This window comes from Lindgomyces ingoldianus, assembly GCF_010093535.1.
Source record: "Lindgomyces ingoldianus strain ATCC 200398 unplaced genomic scaffold BDR25scaffold_3, whole genome shotgun sequence".
In the NCBI taxonomy this organism is placed as follows: Eukaryota; Fungi; Ascomycota; class Dothideomycetes; order Pleosporales; family Lindgomycetaceae; genus Lindgomyces; species Lindgomyces ingoldianus.
This window is the reverse complement of record NW_022985164.1, coordinates 942,752-952,632: the sequence shown is the minus strand read 5'-3', so window position 1 is coordinate 952,632 and position 9,881 is coordinate 942,752.

Here is a 9,881-nt window from a genome sequence, read left to right as displayed (position 1 = left end):
TTACTTCTTATTTTTCCTCTATACAGAGGAAAAGGGGGATATCTAGATGTTTGCGCACAGAGGTTCGCGCACAAGCATCATGTAACATAGATACGTGATCCTGCTCGTGCGTGATCGCTTGTATCTAGGCTGTGACGCTGCTGCTGCGTACAGACACTAGCAACTTTTCTTTTTATCTAAAAAGTTACCTTTTATACGCGTTACCTCCCTTCTGTCTGTGTAGGTCTATCTAATTATGTTCTGCCTTTACTTTACTCTATTTATTAGGACTTGCCTTAGTAATGCTATGTGTTAGAATAGGCTAGTTGTGCTATGTAAATAGCTTTTCTTTTTTTTATTCTTTACTTTCTAAGCTTTACTATACAATCCCCTAGCTCTTTTTTTTTTTGTATAGTGCTAACAGTGACAGATCCTTATAATAATAAAAATAAGTGCGTATAATACAAAAAAAAACAAAATAAAAGAAAATAAGCCTTATATAAAGGCATTATTAGTCTAGTTAGTCTAAGGCATCTTTGCGCACAGGATCTAGCTAGTCTACAGATGCTTCTATCTAGACAAAGAGGCAGTTAGTTAGGACTAATAATTAAAGAGCTTAGTTTAGTGTTTTCTTTATACATGCATTTACTAGGTTGTCTTTACTATTAATCTACTTTATTTTAGTAATTTCTCTCTTCTTATATAATTTATAGAGTAACATAATGTTAATTATAAGTTACTTTTTACTAGTAGTGCCTAGCTTAATAAGGTAATTATATAGAGACTTTAAATCTATGTAGATTACTACTAGAATTAGTAGTAGTTTAAGTGTTTATATAATTTACTATAAAGTTGTACTAAAGGTAATTACATTATTAAACTTTTTAACTATTTTATATAGTTTACTAGTAAGAACACTTCTAGTTACTTTTTTACACTTAGTAGAATTTTAGTGTATAATGTTGCCTAGTATTTTAAAGTAGTTACTTTACTTTATATAGTCTTTATTACTTAATATAATTAAGAATTCTAGCTATAAGCTAAAGTTTTTATTATTAGTAAATAATCTATTTATAAAGATAAACAGCTTTACATAATTAAGCTGTAATAGTAGAAAGGTAAGACTACGCTTACTGTTATTTATCTACTATTAGATTTATACATTAAGTGTGTTAATATTATTATGCAAAGGGTCTATAATTTATGCAGTAATAGACAGGTTAAATGCTGCCTTTAGTTAACACATAGATGCAATGTATGCCTCTCTTGTATATTACTTAACATATTATTGTGCAGCATTCTTATTCTTTAGGTTAATTATATAAAGGTAGCTTACTTATTTCTTCTAAGTAAAGACTACTATATTATGCGTAAGTTTAATTCTTCTACTATTAAACTTAATAAGCTACTTCTCTACTAAAATAGTTTTACCTTTTATATAGAACTTTGCCTTTTACAGTTTTTCCTCTTCTCTTTACATAAAATTTTTTATTATAATGCTTAAAGTGTTGTCTATCTGTAGGCTAGTAATACTAAAGGTGTGCTCTTCTTTATTAGTAATTAAAAAGTAGGGGTTGTATAAAGAGATGTGCATACACAGCTTTTCTTTATAATAGTTATAATATGTCTTAAACTAATACAGTCCTAATTTAGCAGCTCTATATAAGGGTTGTACAACCTAGAGTATTATATTTAGTAGAAAGCTCTAGCGCATCTCCTTTAGTAGCTTTGTGTACAGCGTGCGCATAAGCTTATTTATTAATTAGATGTATACTTATGTAATATTACGCAGTTTAAAATGCATTTTGTACATAGCTTTTAGGCTTACTTTTATAGCTAAAAGTAGTCTTTAGCTTATTCTCTAGATAGTTAGTAACTAAGTAAGAATTTCTCTTTTTTTTTTGTCTAAGTAGCTAGTAAACACTAGGCAGGATTTCTTATATAGTTAGGTTGTTTTGCTTTTTACTTTTTATATAAAGTAAAGGTTAAAAATCTAACCTTTATACCTTATTAAGTTATATGCTATAACTTTAAAAGTGCTATTAGTAATTAAAGTGTTTATTTCTATGTAGTCTAATTCCTTAAATAGTTTTTTAGGTGTAGTAATTACACTATCTGTATAAAGCTTAATAGATAAGGCCTAATTATCTTTTTTCTTTTAAGTTAGAAATACTTAGTCTAGACTTTATGCAGGTTTTCTTTACCTTTTACTTTTTCTAGTATCTATATCTTCTCTTTGCACTAGTGCAGCATTGCTATTCTAAGGGGCTTAGTCTGTAGTAGGCTTTAGTTCTGCCTCTATAACATTTTTATAAGGCTGTTCTTTTTTTCTCTTCTTTAGAGAATTTCTTTATATAGGGATTAGTTTATCTAGGTTATTTATTATAAGTAAGTTGTCTTTTTTCTTTTCTTTATAGTATAGTTTAACCTGTGTATATTAGAGCTTTAGTAGGCTATTTTTTCTTTTAATAATAATATCTCTTTCTTTAATGCTTTTAATCTTGTATAGGCTAGTCTAGCCTTTCTTTTCTCTTTATGCTATAATCTTTAAGCTAAGGGGGAGGTTAAGAACTTTATGCGTTATAAAGCTATTATAAGTGTTAATTATATAATTAATGTTTACTTTTACATAGTCTTTTTAAAGTATCTTTATTACCTTTTATACAGCGCTTGCTTGTGCAATAATGTCTAGTAATAGCAAAGAGTTTAGGTTAATTCTTAGGTATGCCCTAAAGACTAGCAGCGTGGGTACTAGACTGTGTAGGCTAGCTGTGTTGTTTAGAGCCTTAACTGCTATCTGCAGGATAGCCTTATTATCTGTAAAGTTACCTAGCTTAGTCTTTAAGATGTTAAACACTTGTTAGAGAAGTGCGTGCACACGCTTAACTTTTTTAACTGCCTAATGTGCTTCTACAGGCATCTGCCTGCATGTAGCTCCTATAATCTTTGCATAAGCTTAAAAATCCTCTAAAGCAAAGTTTATACTAGAGTTATGCATAATATAGTCTAGGGGTCCTTAATAAGTGTTAATTTAGCATTTGCATAGTGCATCTTAGGTATCTTATGTAGACATAGATTTTAGAAATGTAGCAGCCTAAAATAATATGTCTACATTAATAATATATAAAACATCTTTATTATTAATTTATACAACATTAATAATAACTTTATAGTTAAAGTAGGTGTTATCTTTAATTATAAACTTAAATCTTTATAGGGCCTAGTTATATAATTAGTAGAAGTAGCAGAACTTCTTAATCTTTTTTAGCACTGCAGCATTAATGTTATAGCTAGCGCTAGTTAGCATCTTCTAGAGTCTCTCTATGCAGGGGTGTCTAAATTAGTAGTAGAGGCAGTAGAGTTTTAATTTAGTAAAAAAAGACATAGATTTTTTCTTACTAATATTAAAAAAAAAGTGTCTCTATTTTTATATAACAAGAATAGTAGTTTTGTCTTTACGTATAATAACATTTAGAATGTTGTTAAAGTATGCCTTAAGTTAGTTAGTATTTGCTAGCAATAGCAGGAATAGTGTTAGAGTTTCTAGAATGTGATACATTATGTTACTAACTAAGTTAGTAATTTATATAGTACTAATTAATTCTGTTAATTTTTATCTTTTAAAGCTAATACTCTTTTTTCTTAGTGTTTAGTCTACTTTTGTATAAGAGAATTCTTGTAGGTATGCTTTAAGTTATAACTTCTTTATAGTAGAGATCTTTACTACGCTAGTATTCTATAGTTTACCTTAGTATACTATATAGTATTAATCTTTAAGGATAAACTATTCTGCGTATTCTTTAAGTTCTAGGCTGTAGATGTCCTCTGCAGTCGCATAGTAAAGAAATGTAGCATTAGTAAAGTAGTTAATAATCTTCTTACTTTTCTTTTTATCTAGGTTATTGTTGTTGTGCAACTTCTCTTTTTCTTACTCTAGTTTGCCTTTAAACTTTTAAATATACACATTTACCTCTTTACATATTAGTGTCTTGTTATAAAATCCTTTATATAAAGAAATATATTAGCATTTTGCATAAAATTAATCTATGTAAGAATAATTTATTAACTAACATCTTTCCTTATAACAGACAAAGCATTACTTTAATTATGCAGAGGACTGTAGTCTAAATAATCCTCTATATCCCCTTAGGCTTCTTCTACGTTGTGTAACAGCGCAGGCAAGACAATAGGTCTAAATGCGGTATAAATCCACTTAGAGGCATATAGGAGTGCGTGGGGACTTAGAGACCTAGGAATACTAATAACACCTATAGGCCTTGTATGTAGGATATTAGAAAACTACTAAGCTAGCTACAGGGGCAAGGTGCAACTAAATACATAAGGGAATAAGGGTAACAGCAAGGGGTAGGGCAGAGTTAGGGCTAGGTTAAGTTAGGGTTAAGCTAGGGTTAGAGCTAATACAGGGACCCTTTAGATAGGTTCTAGGCAACCTAAGATAGAACAAGAATTGTTACACGTTGTTAATAGCCATGTGTACGTGGTAAGCTATATCGCCTATTAGTGTAGTACGCGTTCTAGGATTTATTTATAAATGCATTGTTCTATTAATTAATTATAACCTAAAGTGCTAAATAGAGGTTACTGTATAGTGCCTTACACGTAGGCTTAATTAAGAACATTGCTTATTTAAGTTTAAGTTGCCCTTAGCATGCTTATATAATAGTAGTGTAAAGCAGTATCTTGCCTTAGAATTATAGACTAAGAGCTTTTTATATAAGAGTAAGTTTATTAATTATAGCTTTAAAAGCTTTATGTAGAGTTTTTATAAAGTTCTTCTGCTTACTTTATGTAAAGCTTATTATTGTCTAATCTGTCTAATACTAGTTATAATTTATGTTAGTATTAAAGTAATTACTAAGCTACTTATATAGTAACTTCTATAATTATCCTAGACTAATATTATAAAGGTAGAACATGTGTGCGCGCTTTTTAAGAATATTAGGAAAGATGCTTGTGTATAATGCCTTAAAAATAGTAAGGCATTAGTAAAGCTTAATAAATACTATAGCCTTATTAGCTAGAATATTATATAGTTGCCTTATGTAGTTGTTCTCCTTCCTCTATGCCTTCTAGAATTGTATAACCTTCTTAGGCGCAAGGTTCTCTGCTGTAATATCTTATATAAGTAGAAGTTAGTATAGATTGTATAGTAATTAAATTATATATAGTAGGTATAAGCTTTAGGGAATCTTATGCAGAGCTGTAGCTACAGGAATATGTAGCTGCTTAGTTGTGCTCTTGTACAGTAAGCTATTACAAGGTAGTTGTACTAATTACAAAGAAAGTATTAAGTCTACAGGTAATTTATACAGAGACATCCTCTGTTATGTTAAGACTAGCAATAGTAGTAATAGTTTTATATAATGCTTTAGTAGAACAGTAAACATGTGTTCTTCTTTTATAAGTTTATATAGTATAGTAGCCTCTATTATGTCCTTCTTAAAGCTAATGCCTTTATTTTATAGAGTAGTAATTAGTTCTTATAGAAACAGTTAGCTAAGATCTCTAAAGTGTACAAGCTTCTACTCTATAAAGTTATTTTAAAAGTTCTTAAGTGTACATATATCTGTTACGCTTAACACGCAAAGTTCTATAATTAAGTTAGCTGTGTATAAATTAAGCTTTTTTTAAGTGTGTTATTTAATAGTTTAATTTTATCTACTTAATCTTTAATGTTTATCTACTTTGCTAGGGTCTTTGCTAAGATGCCTATAAAAGGTACATATTAGTTATATATTAATATATTATGCTAGCTAGTTATAGATAGAGCTGGCGTTGCTTGTTACTTTATAGTAGTTAGTTATGCATTATCGCGCGCTGTCTTACTTCTTGTTGTACGCTGCCTCTAAACAGCCTTATGCAAAAAGATAAAACAGACCTCCTAGCGTTAAATAAGCACTACTATTTATACAATACCTCTAAATAGTATTGTATAGACAGGTTTCTTACTTTTACTTAGGTAACTAAATAGAGATTTATAGCTACTTACACATAAATTAAACTCTATTTTTACTCTTACTAATTTATAGTTAAAGTAGTAAGGAAAAGAATTCTTCTTATACATAAACTTTTAAATAGAAAAGTATAAAAAGAGCTTTTTTTTTTATAGTATTTAAACTACTAATTAGTGTTAAATAGACTTTTTACTAGCTAGCACTTAGTGTTAGCAAATGCGTATAAGACAGAGAGGTTTGCACAGTGTAAACATTACACAAGGGTGTTAGGTAACTAGTGTTAATTACTTCTTGTTTTTCCTCTGTACAGAGAAAAAGGGGGATATCTAGATGTTCGCGCACAGAGGTTCGCGCACAAGCATCATGTGACATAGATACGTGATCCTGCTCGTGCGTGATCGCTCGTATCCAGGCCGCGACGCTGCTGCTGCGTACGGACAGATTATAAATAAGTATATTAATTAAAGACTAAGGCTTTTTATATTTTTTTACTAAAATAACTAGAGTTTTTTACTACTTTTAATTAATTAAGCTTAGATAACCTTACTTTATATAATAATTAAAATGTTTTTATATTAAGTTTTATATAGCTCTAAACTATGTTAAAGCTAGGACTAAAAACATTCTATAGAACCTATTATAGCCACAGATAAGCTAAATTATTAGGATGCCCTAGCATTAGCAACCTACATGCATGCAGCCTAAGAGTTAGCTAAGACCTATATAGAAAAGGCCTAAGATTAGATGTAAACTGTAGTTAACTACTACTACTAGCTAGTTAACTAGAAGGTTAGCAACATAGTTTACCTAAATACTAAGAACTTTGCTGTTTAAAGACTTAGCTAAAAACTATTTAAATAATAAAAAGGCCTTTTTAAAGTACTTAAATAAGTTAGAAACTTATACTACTTAAAGCTACTTTTAAAGTTAAAGATACATAACATCTTTACACTAAACATGCTTTATAAAGACTCTGTCACGATTGTGCACAAGTAAGGTTATAGAGCTTCACAGAGGTCTAGTTTAATTACTACGTGAGGTATCATAGTAGGTACAAGACGTTGTGTGAGGAACAGAAAAGTTTAAAAGGAAATTAGTAATTAAATACTTAGCTTAGAAGTCTAAGCGCTTTAGGTATAAATTAAGCTTATTTTAGGTTTAGTTAGTGTTAAGGCAGTTTATACTTAAGTTTATGTCTATGTTATGTTGTATTTATGTTAGACATGCACTAATAATACTCTAGTACATGTCTAATATAGTTATGTCTAGGATCTAGAGAGGATACTGTAACAGTACCCCCCCTCTTATTAGGAAGGGAATCCTTTATATTAGTAGTTCTAGCATTAGGTTGTCTTTATTAGAGTATAAGTTTAGTTTAGATAGGTATTAGGCATAGAATTAAGTTACTGCAGAGTTCTTTTATAAAGCTTTTATAGGTTTCTACAACAGTTTATTATATCTAGTCTATTTTATAAAGTATTTATAGATATGTTTCTTTTTATTAAACTAGATTTATTTAACATCTTCTATAACATATTTTAGTTTATTATTTATAATAATAAGTTTAGGTAGTAAGTTTAGCTGTCTAGGTAGATAGTTAGATTTAAAAGCTGCTTAGCGCAGCAACAATATGTAGAACACAGGGTGTATCTTCATGCTGTTAGGTAGGATTAATTAGTAAGTGTGCAATAAGACTATATAGGCTACTGTAAAGGGGCTAAGGTTTTTCTAATTAAGTTTCTTTAATTATTAGTTTATTTAAATATTTCTAGTGTCTAGCTAGACCTTCTTGCTAGCTGCATACGCAGGGGTAAGAGTTTAGAATTAGTTTACATACTCTTATTAAAGAGCTTAAGCCTATGTAAGCTTTTTATAAATGTATTTAGATATGTTTTAAATCTTATTAATAAGTCTATTTACATTTATTACTTATACAGATTAATAAGTTAGTTAGGGGGTATTTAAAAGTAATTTAAATTTTATTTAAGGGTAGTATCTGTAGTTTACTAAGAATAGAGATACTTATGTTAATTTAGATGTTATGTTATTAGCTTTAAACTATGCTATAGCTAACTATTTTACCTAGTTGTTTTACTAGTAGTTTATGTACACTTGTAGGACTTATTTTATTATAGCGTTTATGTTTTTAGTCTAGCTGTTAGTCTCTAGGTAAAAAGCTGTAGATAAATAGAGGACAATTTAGAGCTGTTTATAGAGTTTGTCCTAGAAGGCTAAGACAAACTGCGTACCTCTGTCTAATATAATTATGTTAGGCAGGCTATAGTAAACCTATACGTATTAGTAGAATAACTAGGCTATATTAGGGGCAGTTATAGAGGAACATAGTATTAAGTGTTAATACTTAGTTAAGTAATTAACAACTACTATAATATTTATATACCCTTTAGATAGGGGTAAGTTTATAATAAAATTAATTAATATGTCTTTCTAAGCTTATTTAGGGATTAGAAGCAGTTTAAGTAGGCTATTATACTTTTTTTAAAAGGCCTTTACTTTACAGCAAGTATAGCAACATAATACATATTAGCGTACAGTATAGAACATGCAGGGCTAGTAGTACTCTCTCTGTAGTAGGTTAAGAGTCTTTCCTCTGCCTAGGTGTCCTCTAACAGGCAAGTTATGTATAATTTAGAGTAGTTTAATTCTTAGTTTATTAAAATTAAAGATTATAAGTTAGTTATAGTAATATAGCTTACTATTTTAGTTTTTATAGTTAGCTAGTGTTACCTTCTTTAACTAACTAGCGCTGTTTTAGAGCAGGTCTAAGGTTTTTTAAATAAATTTATTATTTAGATACTTATTAGTAATAATTTAATTAATTATCTAATCTGTTTTATTTAAGTTAAGGTTTAAAAATAGCTTAAGTTAAAGTAAAGTTTAGTGTTAAGCCTTTTACACTTCTTTTTAAGCAAGGATGTTTTAGGATTGCCTTATAAAAGCATTTAGTTTCCCTCTGTCTTAACTAGGATAATAAGTAATCTTAAAATTAAAATAGGACAAGTATTTAAACTAACAGGCTTATTAGTAGCTAAGTTGTTTTATAGTTGCAAAGTACTACAAGTTCTTATAGTTAGATAGGACTTATATTAGATGCGCTGCACTTTCTAGTTTAGGTTGCTATTATTTAAAGTAGTGTACTATAGCAAGTAATTTCTTATTATAGATCTTATAATTACCTTCTACAGGACTTATTCTTTTTAAAAAATATATAATAGGCCTAATAGTCCTGTCTAGCTTAGTCTAGAAAAAAACTTCTACTACTATGTAGTCTAAAGCATTAGCTTCTACAAGTATTAGTAGTTTAGAGTTAAAGTAGCAGAGTATTAAGGCTTTAGTAAAGGCTTTTTTTAGCTAGTTAAAAAACTATTAGTAATTTAAGTTAAAGTTAAATTAGATCTTTTTTTTAGTAAGTGTAATTATAAGGCTTACTTACTGCAAAAAGTTGTTAATAAATTATTAGTAAAAGTTAACAAATTTTATAAAGGCTTAAATATCCTTTATATTCTTTAGGTATTACTAATCTAGCATAGTCTAAACTTTAATAAGGTCTATTTAGATGCTATCTATAAAGATTATATATTCTAAATATGTAACCTTTAATTAGTAGAACTTGCATTTGTCTATGTTAAGTTATAGACCTGCTTCTTTTATAGCCTTTAGCACTAGGCGTACATGCTGTTTGTGCTCTAAAAGGCTATTACTATAAATTAGAATATTATTAATATACATAGTGTAGAACATGTCTAGGTAGGGTTAGAGTAAGTTATTTATAAAATGTTAAAAAGTACTAGGCGTGTTAGCTAAGCTAAAGGGCATTACTAAGTACTTAAATAGTCTATATTAGGTCTAAAATGCTGTTAGCTACTTGTTACCCTTTACTATTCTTAGCTTATTAAAGGCAGTAAT